The sequence below is a fragment of the Vicia villosa genome, unplaced genomic scaffold (assembly GCF_029867415.1).
Source record: "Vicia villosa cultivar HV-30 ecotype Madison, WI unplaced genomic scaffold, Vvil1.0 ctg.000666F_1_1, whole genome shotgun sequence".
Taxonomy (NCBI): Eukaryota; Viridiplantae; Streptophyta; class Magnoliopsida; order Fabales; family Fabaceae; genus Vicia; species Vicia villosa.
In genome coordinates, this window is record NW_026705297.1 from 385,964 (window position 1) to 404,182 (window position 18,219).

The following is an 18,219-nucleotide window of genomic DNA, read 5'->3' on the forward strand; positions in this document are numbered from 1 at the left end:
ACTCCCTCCTTTAATTCTGATCACAGATTATAATCCTTGCTTTAGAGTAGAGTCAACAATTGCTCCTTCAACCACTTATGTATCTGACTCCCTTAATTGTGATCACAGATTATAATTCTCGCTTTAGAGTAAAGTCAACAATTGCTCCTTCAACTCACTTGCACTATCAGTGTTTGTAGACCATACAAAAAGTGGAAATAATTGAATTCCATAATCCTACTTTCTTGTACTACAAGGGGAATTCTTCCCTCTTAGCATGGATTTGGCTACTAAAACAGTTGCTTTGTATTTGTTTGTTTAAGTGTAAGAGAAGAACAGTGTACACTACAGGAACTGAGTTTCCCATCTTGAGAGTTTTTTTCTTTGTTATGTTGGATGTTTTGATAAGAATATGAGTAAACATGCACCTCTTGAAGAGCCCCTTTTGAAGGATGAAGCTAATGCAAGCAACAACAATTCTGATTCCAATGAGATTTTAACAAGTTATTCCAAGGCTGGATTTTTCAGCATTCTTACCTTCTCATGGATGAGTCCACTAATAACATTAGGAAGTAACAAGACTTTAAACCATGAAGATCTTCCACTTCTTTCTGCCAATGACAGTGCTCATGGAACTTTTTCAACTTTTAGAGAAAAGCTTGAGTTGGAATGTGGTAATGTTAGGACTGTGACAACTATTAAACTCGCCAAGGTGCTGCTCTTATCGACATGGAAAGGGATTCTTATATCTGGCGTATATGCATTCGTGTACGTATGTGCTACTTATGTAGGACCCTACCTTATTGACAACCTTGTTCAATATCTCAATGATGAAAGCAAGGCTAAAAATGAAGGATATGTTTTCGCTACGATGTTTGTTGTGGCGAAACTTGTTGAGTGTCTCTCGCAAAGGCAGTGGATGTTTACGTTTCAACAGGTTGGCGTTAGGATGCAATCAATGATTGTGTCAATGATCTATGCTAAAGGTTTGACACTTTCGTGTAAATCAAAAGAGGAGCATAGCAGTGGCGAAATCATCAACTTAATGACAGTTGATGCTGAGAGGATAGGTGAATTTTGTTGGTATATGCATGATCTATGGATGGCTGTTCTGCAAGTTTCTCTGGCTTTGTTTATTCTTCATAGAAGCGTCGGGGTTGCTTCAGTAGCTACTTTTGTTGCAACTCTTATTGTGATGTTGCTAAACCTTCCTATGGCATCCTTACAAGAGAAGTTCCAAGCTAAGTTAATGGAGTTCAAGGATAAAAGAATGAAGGCAACGACTGAGATTCTAACGAACATGAGGATTCTTAAACTTCAAGCGTGGGAGATGAAGTTCTTATCGAAGATTATTCAGCTTAGGAAGTTAGAGGAGACGTGGCTAAAGAAGTTTCTTGTCGGTACAGCAATTGTTAGATTTCTCTTCTTTAATGCCCCAACGTTTGTTGCGGTGGTCACTTTTGGTGCTTGTGTTCTTCTAGGCATTCCACTTGAAACTGGAAAGATCTTATCCGCTCTTGCAACGTTCAGAATTCTTCAAATGCCTATCTATAACTTTCCTGACACAATTTCAGTGATGGCAGAAACCAAGGTTTCTCTCGATAGGGTTGTTGCGTTTCTTCGGCTAGATGATTTACAGACTGATGTAGTGGAGAAGCTTCCGCGAGGTAGTTCTGATATAGCAATTGAAATAGTAGATGGAAATTCCTCTTGGGAGTTATCTTCTGTTTATACAACGTTGAAAAATATAAATCTTAGAGTTTTTCATGGTACGAGGGTCGCTGTTTGTGGCACTGTAGGATCGGGTAAGTCTAGTTTACTTTCTTGTATAATAGGCGAAATACCGAAGATATCCGGGCTAGTGAAGGTGTGTGGAACAAAGGCTTTTGTTGCTCAATCAGCATGGATACAAAGTAGCAAGATCGAAGAGAACATACTATTCGGTAAAGAGATGGATAGGGAAAAATACGAGAGGTTGCTAGAAGCGTGTTCGTTGAAGAAAGATCTAGAGGTTTTACCATTTGGTGATCAGACCATTATTGGAGAGAAGGGAAATAATTTGAGTGGTGGACAGAAACAAAGAGTTCAAATCGCCCGTGCTCTTTACCAAGATGCCGATATATATCTACTCGATGATCCCTTTAGCGCTGTTGATGCTCATACAGGTTCCCATCTCTTTAAGGTACTATTTTCTAAACTCTCTTGCTTTGATGGAAAGGTTTTATTCTAACTGTAATGTTTCAGGAGTGTTTGCTTGGCCTTTTGAAAACAAAAACTGTGATATACATAACACATCAAGTCGAGTTCTTACCTGATGCGGATCTGATACTTGTGAGTGGATTATACATTTCATCATGCTCCTTAATTCAAACTTTGAAACATTATAGCTTACTACTTCTCTCTTTCTTACAATTCATTTAGGTCATGAAAGAAGGAAGGATAACTCAATCAGGAAAATACAATGACATTCTTACATCAGGAACCGATTTTATGGAACTTGTAGGCGCGCATAGAAAAGCATTGTCTTCAGTTAAGTCTTTAGAGAGAAAGCCTACATTTAAAACATCGAGTATTTCCGGAGAAGACACAGGTTCATTAAATGATTATGAACATGAGCAAGAAGTAGAAAACATAGATGATCGAAACGGAAAGCTAGATGAAACAAATGTGCCGAAAGGCCAACTTGTTCGAGACGAAGAATGCGAAAAGGGTAGTGTTGGGTTGAAAGTGTTCTGGAAATACATAACAACAGCATATGGAGGAGCTCTTGTACCTTTCCTATTTCTTTCACAGATACTCACTGTGGTCTTACAAATTGCAAGCAATTATTGGATGGCTTTGGCAACTCCTGTTTCCACAACTGCAGAACCTGATATTGGAAGCTTTACTCTGATGGTTGTCTATGTTTCTTTGGCAATAGGAAGTTCCTTTACCACCCTTGCCCGAGCAGTTCTTGCCGCGATAGCACGATACAAGACCGCCACCATGCTCCTCAATCAAATGCATTTGAGCTTCATACGCGCTCCGATGTCATTTTTTGATTCCACCCCAAGTGGAAGAATTCTTAATAGAGTATGTATAACATGTCGATAATTCTTTGCTTCACTGTAGCAAATACATAATGCAGTTACAGATTCACTACCGCGTTTGTTGCTTATCTAAATTTTAATTCTACTGGTTCGTTTTAGGCTTCGACCGATCAAAGTACAGTAGATATGAGCATTTCAAGTGTAGCATGGGGATTAACCTACAATCTGGTTCAGCTCTTGGGAATTATTGCTGTGATGTCTCAAGCTGCATGGCAGGTGTTCATAGTATTGATTCCTGTCATGGCAGCATGCATATGGTACCAGCGATACTACTCAGCATCAGCACGGGAATTGGCGTGATTAACTGGTATATGCCAAGCTCCGGTTATACTACATTTTTCTGAAACAATTTCTGGATCAACAACCATAACCTGCTTTGAGCAAGAATTAAGATTTAGTGAAACGAATATGCAATTGATAGACAAATACTCTCAGCCTAAATTATACAGTGCGAGTGCGATGGAATGGTTGAGTTTCCGATTGGATCTTTTATCCTCTACCGTATTTGCTTTCTGCTTGGTTTTCTTGGTATCTTTTCCAAGTTCAATAGCGGATCCTCGTGAGTATTTCGATTTTAATTTGTATACATTAACTACTCGTACTCACTCGTAATGACATTAGGCATAAAAACATTGATTTTGTTTTTGTGCAGGCATTGCGGGATTGGCTGTGACATATGGGATTAATCTAAATGCTGTGCAATCGAGTTTAATTTCGATTCTATGCAATTTGGAGAACAAAATTATATCTGTAGAAAGAATACTTCAGTACACCTCCATCCCAAGTGAAGCGCCTCTTGTAATAAAAGACAATCAACCAGATCTTTCTTGGCCCTCATTCGGAGAGGTTCATATCCACGATTTACAGGTACTACACCCTTCAATAACAACTTACCTGATATCAAAACCTAATGACATTTGGCTCATTGTACAGGTTCAATATGCGCCTCATTTGCCTCTTGTTTTACGCGGACTTACATGCACTTTTACTGCTGGAGAAAAAACAGGCATTGTGGGAAGAACAGGAAGTGGAAAAACAACTCTAGTGCAAGCACTTTTTAGGCTTGTTGAGCCTGTTGCAGGAAAAATATCGATAGATAACATCAACATCTCATCATTTGGAATCCATGATTTACGATCCAGACTAAGCATAATTCCTCAGGATCCAACAATGTTTGAAGGAACTGTAAGAAGTAACCTCGACCCGCTGGAAGAGTGTGAATACAAGATTACACTCAAAGATGTTTTTGATTTATGGCAAACTCAAATGAGCATTCAAACAACAAGGCGGAAGCAGAAAACTCAAAGAAAAGCAAGCATTGATCACTCATGACAAGTACAGGTTGATCTATTATACTTTAGGTCGACTCAACACAAGCAGATCAAGAAGAATGCAGAAAACCAGCAGTTAGGTCGACCTACTGTCAACCCAGGTCGACCTAAAATGGAGAAAAATCCACATACTTCTGCTAGGTCGACTCACACATCATCCAGGTCGACCTAAATTGATGAAAGTTACATACCAGTCTGCTAGGTCGACCTACACAACGACTAGGTCGACCTAATCTGTGAAAATGTCCCCAGAATGCATTTTGAGAGGATTCTGGTCGACCTACTCCTTAAACAGGTCGACCTAACTGGGAGCAAAATTCTGCAAGCACTGCTAGGTCGACCTAAGCTCTACAAGAGGTCGACCTAACTGATCAAGAATGCCAAAAATTCTGTTTTTCTCATCTCCAACTGCTAAGCTATCTTATATATTATCAAAGGTTCATTATTCAACGCAACACCAACGACTGAAAGATACACAAACGCTTCTCATCTTCGTTCTTCATCATCTCCAACACAATTACACACAATCATTCTTGCGTTGCGGGTTAGTGATGAGTTCGATAACGTCCATGGAACGGAATTGAAGATTCCTAGTGGGTGAAGGTTTGTGGGGTTTGTTGGTGAATAAAATCTGCGGGTTTTGTCCTCCACGACGGGTGGTTCTTGGGGGTTTTTATCAAGAGACGTTCATTGAGGATTCGACTGAGTGTAACGATTGAGGAACGGGGAGTTCAAGGAATCAAGACACTGTAGAAGGGAATCAAAGTGAAGCTCTTGGATAACCTTGATCTTGTTCAAGATTAAGGGGGAAGAAGATTCAAAGGATCGACATAATTGGTTTATCGTTTATCGCTTTGTTATCTTCTTTGTATATACTACTTTCAACATTAATGAAAGATTACCCAATTTCAATTTTGAATTGGGGGCAGACGTAGTCGTAGCGAGGACGATCGACGAACTGCCTAAACAAATATCGTGTTCTTGTCGCTTTTACCTTTTCATTTACATTCTGTTCATATTTGGTTATAATAGCAAATTGATCAACGATTCGAGTGTTAAGATTGTGAATTAAGTTCTTACATAAACATCACAATCCACCACACATTGAATTACCTTCAATTTGATCATTATCACCAAGTGTTTGTATATTTGTTTCTATCACTCTTACTGCATTGCAAACATTGTCCATCATACAAAAAGTTAATCTGATTTTCAATAAGAGAAACGCTTTGATTCTGCAACATATACTCTTATCATTTACTTCAAGTCTTTGACTGGTTTTTTAAACACATATATAATCGTTTCGATAGTGGTTCGGAATAGACGCGAGTCGATTCAGAATTCACTTCCGCTGAAAAGTCGTTTAAATCCGTAAAACTGTGAACGATCTATTTACCCCCCCTCTAGATCCTAAGGCCAGCGTCTAACAAGTGGCATCAAGAGCTCTGGTTTATTCCGTGCTACGTGAAACACTTATTGGAAAGATGGCTTCCGGACCTAAAGGGGCTCATAATAGAGCTCCAGTTTTCAACGGCGAAAACTACGGCTATTGGAAGGATTGTATGTGTGTCCATATCAATGCAATTGATAGGAACATCTGGACAGCTATTGTCAATGGTCCATTTCAGATCACCATGACAAATGCAGCTGGTGCAGTTGTTCCAAAACCAGAAGATACTTGGAATGCTGAAGATGAAAAGAGATATGCATACGATTGGAAAGCGAGAAACATTCTAATCTCAGCTCTAGGAGTTGATGAATACTATCGCGTTTCCCATTGTAGATCAGCTAAAGCTATGTGGGACACATTGCAAGTTGCCCACGAGGGAACGGATGATGTCAAACTAGCTAGGATCAATACGCTAACTCAAGAGTTCGAACTTTTCCACATGGAAGATGGTGAAACCATCGAAAGCATGCAGAAAAGATTCGTTCACCTGAAAAATCGATTAAATTCTCTTGATAGACCTGTTTCCAATGCAGTTGCTACTAACAAAATCTTAAGATGTTTGAACAGGGAATGGCAACCCAAAGTTACAGCAATAAAGGAAGCAAATGATCTAAACACTTTAGACATCACAACTCTATTTGGTAAACTAGAGGAACATGAACAGCATCTTAAATGCCTTGACATGCATGAGAAAAGGACAAAGAAAGAAAAGAACATGGAGAAAGAGGTAGAGAAGAAGTCAATAGCTCTAAAAGCTTCGAGCTCCAAGACCTCAAAACGAGAGCCAAAGGATAATGACACAAGTGATGACGAAGACTCCGATGATGAGGAAATGGGACTGTTTGTGCGAAGATACAACAAATATCTAAAGAAAAATGGAGCAAAACATTCTGACAAAGGATTGATCAACTATAGAAAGCAATCAAACATGTTCAAACAAGATGACGACAACAAGGGAAAAATCAAAGGTCTTTGCTTCAATTGTGGGAAAGCCGGTCACTACAAACCGGATTGTCCATACCTTAAGAAAGAAAAGGAGAAGAACCAAAGCAAAGGTCATAACAAATCTAAAAGAGCCTACATAGCATGGGAAAGTGATTCATCTAGTGAAAGCTCATCAAGCGATGAAGAAGAATCAGCAAATCTTTGTTTCATGGCTCATCAAAACAAGAAAAAGAAAGCTGTAAGTCATCTTAAACCTGAACTCGTAGATAAGGTATCTCATTCTCAACTAAAACTTGCTTTTGAAGAATTACATAGAGATGCAATTAAAGCTTTCAAACTTTTGGCCTCAAATAAGAAAATATTTTCATATCTTGAATCAAAAGTTGAGAAAACCGAAAAGGATATGGAAGCTTTAAAACAATCTATGCTAGACATTCAAAAGGACAAAGTTGAAATAGATCCTACATCATGGTTTGGTTGTGAGACATGTCACATTTGGCAAAAAGAAGTAAGAGATCTAAAAGCCAAGTTAGACAAGGCTCTACAACCAAAAGTGACTTTTGCGGTTGATCCAAATAAGTTCAAAAGATCGTATACTCCTTTATATAGTAAATACACTTTTGTACCAAAAGTATCAACTAGCAAAACTCCATATTCTCATCATATTACCTGTCATTATTGTTGCAAAAAGGGACATACCATTGAAAAATGCAAATTTAGGAGAATTTTAGTTCCTAAAGGAGTATTTCAATGGTTGCCTAAGTGCAACAAATTGTGTACTCACTACCAAGGACCCAATGAAAATTGGGGACCTCCCTCCTTAAATTAATCTTGCAGGAAAAGTGTCTTGACATTGCCGAAAGGTTGTGGTTCCTTGATAGTGGATGTTCAAGACACATGACTGGAGACCTATCTCTTTTCGTTGAGTTTCAAGCAAAGAAAAAGGGGTATGTCACCTATGGAGATAACAATCGGGGAGCCATACTTGGTAAGGGAAGTGTAGGTAACCCTTCTACCACTACTATAACTGATGTGCTGCTAGTAGAAGGTCTTAAACATAATCTTTTAAGTATAAGTCAATTGTGCGACAAAGATTTTAAAGTAATGTTTACAAATTCTGGATGCACAATAGAACATACTAAGAAAAGAGACATTATGTTTAAGGGTTTAAGAGTAAACAACATCTACATGCTAAACTTGGATGAGGTATCTAAGTCTAGTACCAAGTGTCTAGTTGCTCTAGGCGATGACTCATGGCTTTGGCATAGACGTCTCGCCCACATAAATTTTGACTTACTAAATAAAGTTGTCTCAAAAGATTTAGTAATCGGCTTACCCAAAATGAAGTTTTCAAAAGATCATCTATGTGATGCTTGTCAAAAGGGAAAGCAAACAAAAATCTCTTTTAAATCAAAGAACGTGGTTTCAACATCACGCCCTCTTGAACTACTTCACATGGATCTCTTTGGCCCTTCAAGGACTAAAAGCATAGGTGGAAACACCTATGGTTTTGTCATTTTCGATGATTACTCGAGATTTTGTTGGACAATCTTTCTACCTAGTAAGGATCAAACTTTTCCAGCTTTCACACAATTTGCAAGATTATGTCAAAACAAAATGAACAACAAAATAGTTGCAATTCGAAGTGATCACGGTGGAGAGTTTGAAAACATTCCTTTTGAAAAATACTGTGATAAACATGGAATTGAGCATAACTTTTCAGCTCCTAGAACACCTCAACAAAACGGAGTAGTTGAACGTAAAAATCGAGTTCTAGAGGAGCTGGCAAGAACAATGCTGAATGAGGGTAATCTACCAAAGTATTTCTGGGCTGACGCGATTAGTACAGCATGTTATGTTTTGAATAGGATAACAATACGTCCTATACTGAACAAAACTCCCTATGAATTACTAAAAGGTAGAAAACCAAATGTATCTCATCTCCATGTATTCGGTTGCAAGTGTTTTGTTTTGAACAATGGTAAGGATAATCTTGGCAAATTCGATGCTAAAGCTGATGAGGGCATATTCCTTGGTTACTCACAATCTAGCAAAGCATATCGAATATATAATAAGAGATTACTTATAGTAGAAGAGTCAGTACACGTTTCTTTTGATGAATCTTATGCAAAATATGTCGAGAAAGGTCTTTCATTTAATGGTGCAGGTCCATCCACTGAAGACATTGTCAAGGATAAGGAAGATGAGGATGAAAGTATTGTAAAGAAAGATGCTGAGAGAGAGAAAGATGAGTCTCACAATGAAAATGAAAAAGAAAGCATCTCAAACAATGAAGAACTTCCCAAGGCCTGGACAAACGTGAAAGACCATCCAATTGACAATATAATAGGAGACATCTCAAGGGGCGTTACAACACGCTCAAAGATAAGTAACTTCTGTCATCATTTTGCTTTTGTTTCACAAGTTGAGCCGAAAAACGCTAAGGATGCATTACTTGATGAGCATTGGCTAATGGCCATGCAAGAAGAATTAAACCAATTTAAACGGAATGATGTTTGGGACTTAGTCCCTCATCCGGGAGATCATCAAGTAATAGGCACTAGATGGGTTTTTCGTAACAAACTTGATGAAAACGGCGTTATTACTAGAAACAAAGCTAGATTAGTTGCCCAAGGTTATAATCAAGAGGAAGGTATTGATTATGAAGATACATACGCTCCTGTAGCACGTCTCGAAGCTATTCGTCTCTTACTTGCTTATGCTTGTTCTAAAGACTTCAAACTATTCAAAATGGATGTTAAAAGTGCCTTTCTAAATGGCTATATAAATGAAGAAGTCTATGTTGCTCAGCCACCCGGCTTTGAGAATTACATGTACCCAACTCATGTCTATAAGCTGAAACGTGCTCTATACGGTCTTAAACAAGCTCCTCGGGCTTGGTACGAGCGTTTGAGCAAGTTTCTCCTTAGTCAAGGGTACTCTAGGGGTAAAGTTGACACTACTCTCTTTATTAAAAGAAAAGATAAAGATATTCTCTTAGTCCAAATTTATGTAGATGACATTATATTTGGGTCGACTAATGCAAAACTTGTCAAAGATTTTTCTAAGCTTATGCAGAGTGAATTTGAGATGAGTCTCATGGGTGAGCTAAATTTCTTCCTTGGCCTACAAATCAAGCAACTCAGTCATGGAACGTTTGTGAATCAAACTAAATACTGTACGGAGCTGCTCAAAAGATTTGGAATGAGTGAAGCAAAAGAAATTGACACACCTATGGCAACAAATACTAATCTAGACAAAGATGAGAAAGGTAAAGAGGTTGACGTAAAATTATACCGAGGTATGATAGGTTCACTATTGTATCTTACTGCCTCAAGACCAGACATCATGTTTAGTGTGTGTATGTGTGCAAGATATCAATCTTGTCCAAAAGAATCTCACTTGAAAGCCGTCAAAAGAATTCTGCGATACTTACGTGGAACTACTACATATGGCCTATGGTATCCAAAGGGAAATGAGTGTCATTTGGTAGGATTCTCTGATTCAGATTTTGCTGGCTGCAAATCCGATAGAAAAAGCACAAGTGGAACGTGTCATCTATTCTCAAATTCATTGATAAGTTGGCATAGCAAGAAACAAGTATTGGTTGCATTATCTACTGCTGAGGCAGAATATGTAGCTGCTGGAAGCTGCTGTGCACAAATATTATGGCTCAAGCAACAACTTCTTGACTTTGGTATTAAGCTTGATCGCATACCTATCATGTGCGATAACACAAGTGCCATAAACTTGAGTAAAAATCCTGTCTTACACTCACGTACCAAGCATATTGAAATAAGACATCACTTTCTACGAGATCATGTAGAAAAAGGAGACGTTACATTTGAACATGTAGAAAGCAAGAAGCAACTAGCTGACATATTCACCAAACCTCTAGCAACGGAGCAATACTTCAACATTCGTAGGGAATTAGGGATACTCGATATCTCTAATTTGGGCTAATTACGTTTGTTCTCTCTTAATATTATTCCTTTACTTTATATATATATATATATGTTCTCTCTTGTTAACATTTTTCTTAGCGTAAAGGTAGTTCATCATCTAGCCAGGCGTCATTCCACATTGATTAAAGGCTGCCATTAAAGTTGAGAAAGCGGTAACGTTATTGTTGTTCACTTCCAAAAATATTATTGATACTATAATATGCTATCAATTAACATGCTTATAGTGACTTCATACATATATCGCTCTTGCTCATTTGACTCTCATGCTATAACTGACTACCTTTTATGAATGCTAGCATTTTATCTATGGTTCTCTCGTTACTCTTCTATTTTCGCTGTATCTCTTTTTGATGTTGACAAAGGGGGAGATAGATGCTGAGTGTACGGGGGAGCTGTGTTGAGAGATTGACTTGTTGAGAGATAGATGCTGGATGTACGGGGGAGCTTTGTTGAGTCTTTATCACTTACCACCAAAGCTTCGACTAATGGTTTGCCATCATCAAAAAGGGGGAGTATGTGAATACAAGATTACACTCAAAGATGTTTTTGATTTATGGCAAACTCAAATGAGCATTCAAACAACAAGGCGGAAGCAGAAAACTCAAAGAAAAGCAAGCATTGATCACTCATGACAAGTACAGGTTGATCTATTATACTTTAGGTCGACTCAACACAAGCAGATCAAGAAGAATGCAGAAAACCAACAGTTAGGTCGACCTACTGTCAACCCAGGTCGACCTAAAATGGAGAAAAATCCACATACTTCTGCTAGGTCGACTCACACATCATCCAGGTCGACCTAAATTGATGAAAGTTACATACCAGTCTGCTAGGTCGACCTACACAACGACTAGGTTGACCTAATCTGTGAAAATGTCCCCAGAATGCATTTTGAGAGGATTCTGGTCGACCTACTCCTTAAACAGGTCAACCTAACTGGGAGCAAAATTCTGCAAGCACTGCTAGGTCGACCTAAGCTCTACAAGAGGTCGACCTAACTGATCAAGAATGCCAAAAATTCTGTTTTTCTCATCTCCAACTGCTAAGCTATCTTATATATTATCAAAGGTTCATTATTCAACGCAACACCAACGACTGAAAGATACACAAACGCTTCTCATCTTCGTTCTTCATCATCTCCAACACAATTACACATAATCATTCTTGCGTTGCGGGTTAGTGATGAGTTCGATAACGTCCATGGAACGGAATTGAAGATTCCTAGTGGGTGAAGGTTTGTGGGGTTTGTTGGTGAATAAAATCTGCGGGTTTTGTCCTCCACGACGGGTGGTTCTTGGGGTTTTTTATCAAGAGACGTTCATTGAGGATTCGGCTGAGTGTAACGATTGAGGAACGGGGAGTTCAAGGAATCAAGACACTGTATAAGGGAATCAAAGTGAAGCTCTTGGATAACCTTGATCTTGTTCAAGATTAAGGGGGAAGAAGATTCAAAGGATCGACATAATTGGTTTATCGTTTATCGCTTTGTTATCTTCTTTGTATATACTACTTTCAACATTAATGAAAGATTACCCAATTTCAATTTTGAATTGGGGGCAGACGTAGTCGTAGCGAGGACGATCGACGAACTGCCTAAACAAATATCGTGTTCTTGTCGCTTTTACCTTTTCATTTACATTCTGTTCATATTTGGTTATAATAGCAAATTGATCAACGATTCGAGTGTTAAGATTGTGAATTAAGTTCTTACATAAACATCACAATCCACCACACATTGAATTACCTTCAATTTGATCATTATCACCAAGTGTTTGTATATTTGTTTCTATCACTCTTACTGCATTGCAAACATTGTCCATCATACAAAAAGTTAATCTGATTTTCAATAAGAGAAACGCTTTGATTCTGCAACATATACTCTTATCATTTACTTCAAGTCTTTGACTGGTTTTTTAAACACATATATAATCGTTTCGATAGTGGTTCGGAATAGACGCGAGTCGATTCAGAATTCACTTCCGCTGAAAAGTCGTTTAAATCCGTAAAACTGTGAACGATCTATTCACCCCCCCTCTAGATCCTAAGGCCAGCGTCTAACAAAGAGTACTCAGATGAACAAATATGGGAGGTAAATTCTTTAATCATTTTTTCTCGATAAAAAAATAAATGATCCCTTTATGCAAATTATACGAATTAATACAGTTTAGGAAACATGTTAGGCTCTTGGTATGTGCCAACTTGGAGATGAAGTGAGAAAGAAAGAAGGAAAGCTTGACTCTCAAGTAACTGAGAATGGAGAAAACTGGAGCATGGGACAAAGACAGTTGGTTTGCCTCGGCCGCGTTTTACTTAAGAAAAGCAAGATATTAGTGCTTGACGAAGCGACTGCATCAGTTGATACAGCAACAGATAATATTATTCAGCAGACAGTTAAGCAACATTTCTCTGATTGCACAGTCATTATCATTGCTCACAGAATAACTTTAATCCTCGATAGCGACATGGTTTTGTTTCTCAGTGACGGTAAGAACACGTTTTCTTCATTCTTTATTTCTTACTACTTTTCTACTCATAATTGTGAGCGTGATATTTTTTCATACTGATCCTACAGGACTTGTTGAGGAATATGATTCGCCGAAGAAGTTGCTTAAGGATAAATCGTCGTCTCTTGCTCAATTGGTTGCAGAATACACAAGGAGATCAAACACTGGTTTTGGAAGTTGAGAGGTGAAACTGAACAGAAATTAAACTAGACTAGAAGTTATAAGTTTGAAAGAATGGTGCAAAATTTAAGAATAATATATGTTTGTAAGTGTTACTGAAGCTTATATGTTATAAAAGAAAGTGAGCATTTGTTTGAATTATACTAAGTTAAATTTAGGTTAATACATTAATTATGTTTGTGGTCCTCCTAAATATCTCAAATTTTGATTTTAATCCATCAAAATATATTACATGATATAAATAGTTAACTATAGTTAATCTTAGTTGTTGTAACTGAGTTAGTTTAGCTAAGTTAATGATTATATATATATATATATATATATATATATATATATATATATATATATATATATATATATATATATTGTATTCTCTTGTACATTGAACAATAGAGTAATACAATGAATATACTCCATTTCATAATCTCTCTCTTGGTATTCCAAAGCTAACATGGTATCAGTTTGAAACCTCTTTTTCCGCGCTTTTTTTCTTTCTTCTTCACGCCTTCATCTTCTTCGCGCCTTCATCTTCTTTGCTGTATCACCTTAACTATGGCGATTTCTTACTTTGATTTCGCTACAAATCCTTCTAATCCTTACTATATGAATCCTAATGAGAATCCTTCCCTTGTTCATGTTCAACCTGTTCTTGATAACCAAAACTACCAGATCTGGTGTAGATCGATGAATGTGGCTCTCATCTCCAAGAACAAGGTCAAGTTCGTTGATGGCACTCTTTCTCCTCCGCCTATCTCTGATCCTCTCTATAAACCTTGGCTTCGATGCAAAAATCTCGTCCTGTCATGGCTTCAACGCTCCATTTCTGAGGAAATCGCAAAATCTCTTCTCTGGTATGATCGCGCTTCTCTTGTATGGAAAAGTTTGGAGAATCGATTCTCTCAGGGGGACATTTTCCGTATTGCTGATATTCAAGAAGAGGTCGCTCGTCTTCAACAAGGAACTCTTGACATTTCTTCGTTCTTCACCAAATTGATGACGCTTTGGGAAGAAATCGAGAATTTCCGCCCAATTCGTGATTGTACTTGCGCTATACTGTGTTCTTGTGGTGCTGCTTCAGATCTACGCAAATTCAAAGAGCAAGATAAGGTAAGCAAGTTCTTGAAAGGTCTTGGTGATTAATACTCTCATGTTCGATAGTAGATTATGCTGATGTCACCACTGCCAACCCTTGATAATGCGTTCAATCTGGTACTTCAACAAGAACGCCAGTTCAATCTTCATTCAACCACTTATTCTTCAATTGAGACTCAATCATTAGTGAATCACTTCTCTCAGGCGCCTTCTCGTCCTTCTAACAACTCTGGTTGTGGTCGTGGCCACGGATACTCCTCTGGTGGTCGTGGCAACCGGCTATGGACTCATTGTGGTCGCACCAACCACACTATCGAGACTTTCTTCATGAAGCAGGGTTATCCTTCTGGTTTTCAACAGCGTAAACCTAATACATCTGTGGGAAACTTTGCTGGAACTACCTCTGCGGTGAATTTTGTTCAAGATGCTGGTTCTGCTCCTCTTGTTGCATCATCAACATTTGCTTCCACATCAACCAATGGTCCAAGTGCTTTGTCTACGATTCAAGAGCAATATACTCAGATCTTGCAGCTACTCCAACAATCTAACTTGCAATCTCCTTCACCTTCCTCTATTAATTCTGTTTTTTCTACAAATTATGTATCCCATTCCTCTCTCCATCCTTCCTCTGGTAAGAATCTCTCACAACCTCCTTGTAATAATTGGTGGATCTATGACAACGGTGCCACTGACCACATCACCCATTCCTTTGCTAGTTTTCTTTCAACATATCACATTGCACCTAAGTCTAAGACCATGCCTAATGGTAACACTGTCACTACCACTATAGCTGGTTCCGTTGTGCTATGTGACTCCCTTATTCTACATAATGCTTACTATTTTCCTTCGTTTCATGTCAATATCATCTCAGTCACTACTCTATTTGAATCCACATTATATGATGTGAAACTTTACCCTAATTGTTGTCAAATTGTGCAGTTACTTCAAATTGTATGTTCTTGACACCACCCCACCTCAAGCTCTCTCTCCCACACCTGGTTCTGTCAACACCTCCATCTCTCTTCAATTAGTTCCTCCTAAACATGATCTTGCCACTATTTGGCATTTTAGACTAGGACACTTAAGTCCTCATATACACAAATGTATTTCTTCTCAATTTCCTTTTGTCACTTTCAATGACAATCATAAACCTTGTACTACTTGCCATTTGGCTAAACAAAGAAATTTACCTTTTGCTCATAGTACTATTAAATTTGTTGCCATTTTTTATTTAATTCATGCTGATATTTAGGGACCTCTTTCCACCCCTTCCATCTATGGCCATAAGTATTTCTTAACACTTATAGATGATTACAACGCTTGGACAATTTTCACGACAAATAAAAGTGAAACCAGAAACCACTTAGTTCACTTCATCTCTTTCATAGAAACTCAATTTAGTAAGAAACTCAAATGCATTCCTAGTTATAATGGCCCTGAGTTTCTCATGAATAGTTTCTATCTTTCTAAAGGAATTATCCATCACAGATCCTGTGTTGAAACACCTCAACAAAATAGAATCGTGGAAAGAAAGCACCAGCACATTCTGAATGTTGCACGTGCTCTTTTCTTTCACTCTCACCTCCCTCATAACTTTTGGCATCTCTCTATACAACAAGCCATTCACATTATAAACCGCCTTCCCACTCCTCCCCTGAACAATCTCACCCCCTATCAAATGCTCCATTCTAATCCTCCCAGCCTTAACCATTTAAGAGTCTTTGGTTGTCTTGCCTACTCCTCCACACTATATAATCATCGAACAAAATTTGAACCAAGGGCAAGGAAATTTATTTTTCTTGGCTATAGGGATGGCACCAAAGGCTACCTTCTTTATGATCCCATCACCCATGAATTTTATGTTTCAAGGATTGTAGTCTTTTATGAAACGATGTTTCCCTTTGCCTCAACCCCACCTGCAACCAATCCTATATATGATAATCATGATCCTACTCTACTTGACACACTTGACATTCTCACTACCATTCCACCACCCTTAACTCCACCAAATAAACCTACTCCACCCTTACCTCCACTAAATGAACCAACTTCTCCTCCTTCTCTCCACGAGTCAGCTCCTTCTTCCTCTACCAGCACCTCTCCTTCCTCAACTGACACTATCTCCTCTTCATCCCATGAAACTACCCCTGTGCTAACCATAAAATCCAATAGAAATACAAAACTTCCAGCCTATCTCTCTGATTATCACTGCAATTTGCTATCCTCAATGTTTCCAGCATCTGATTCAGGTAATTTCCATTATTCTCTTTCTTCTGTATTATCATATAACCAATGCAGTCCAGATCACAAATAGTTTTGTCTATCCATTATCTCTCTCATAGAACCCAAAACTTATAAACAAGCCTGCAAGTTCGATTGTTGGAATCATGCTATGAAATCTGAGTTAGATGCTCTTGCATCCACAAACACTTGGCTTGTTGTTGATTTTCCTGCAGGTAAACAACCAATTGGTTGCAAATGGGTCTACAAGATCAAACATCATGTTGATGGATCCATTGAACGATACAAGGCTCATTTGGTAGCAAAGGGATACACTCAACTAGAGGGTGTGGATTATTTCGACACTTTCTCACCCGTTGCGAAGCTTACCATAATTCGCACCCTACTATCTGTCGCTGCCATTAAGGATTGGTGTGGACCTCCGTTTTTTCGGGCCATACCTCTGAGCGGGAGAGATACGTGAACTGACTCTTTTTTATCGCGTATGCTTTCGCATTTTTTGAAAATTCACAGAGTCGCCACCGACCTTTTATTTTATCCAATTAAGGAAAGGTTTATAAAAGAAACAGAAAAAAGACCTTTAAGAAATTCTGGGTAAGGGGGTAGGTTATACAAAGGGAAGGTGTTAGCACCCTTTGTATCCATGGTTATCCATGGGCTCTTAAGTTTGCTTAGCTCACTTGTTTTTCGATCACTTTTCAATTGCTTTAGAATGCTCATATGTGGTTTCAAATACCTTTGTAAATTGAATTTTTGTAATGATCCTTGTGCGGATGTATACAAAAATGTTTGTTTATCTTTCGAAAGATGTTTTGAAAAGAACGTTAACTTTGTAATGATCCGTGTTTGGATGTATACAAAATATTGTCTTTTTGGAAAGTTTTGAAAAACAACAGTGTATGAGAATTTTGTTTGTTTTGATTTGAGCAAGCAAACTAGGAGGTCTTCCCTGAGTTGTAAGGTCTTTATCCTATTTCCTTTAAAAATCTATCCTTTCACCGGATACAAACAAAAGGTTCGATTTTGTACTCGAAACAGTAGAATTTTGACTTTTGATTTTGAAAAGAATGAGAAGGGATTACCTTAAGAGGTGCAAATGTGATTTGTGTTTGAATTCAGATATTTTATCTTTTGGAGTTAGTGATCTAACGGTTCAATTTTATCTTTGACATACACGCAGTTTATATTTGCTGGAAATTAAAATGCGGAAATATAAAGTGCGGAAAGTAAATCTACGCTATTACATCGATTGTGCAGGAAATGTAAACTAGCCTATTTACATGAATTTGACATCCTATACATTTATCTAGGAATTTAAATTGCAAGAAAAATAAAAGGCATGTTTTTGGATTTTTTATGATTGATTTTAATTATAATTAATGCATGATTAATTAAATTAAAATGAAGAAAAAAGATGAAAATAGATTTAAACCTAGAAATTAA

The 18,219-nt window shown here is 37.9% G+C and overlaps 1 pseudogene; it reads left to right on the top strand.

Moving 5' to 3' along the window:
* Nucleotides 1–265: 265 nt before the first annotated feature.
* Nucleotides 266–13,477, top strand: LOC131630302 (ABC transporter C family member 3-like; annotated as a pseudogene).
* The last annotated feature ends 4,742 nt before the right edge of the window (nt 13,478–18,219 follow it).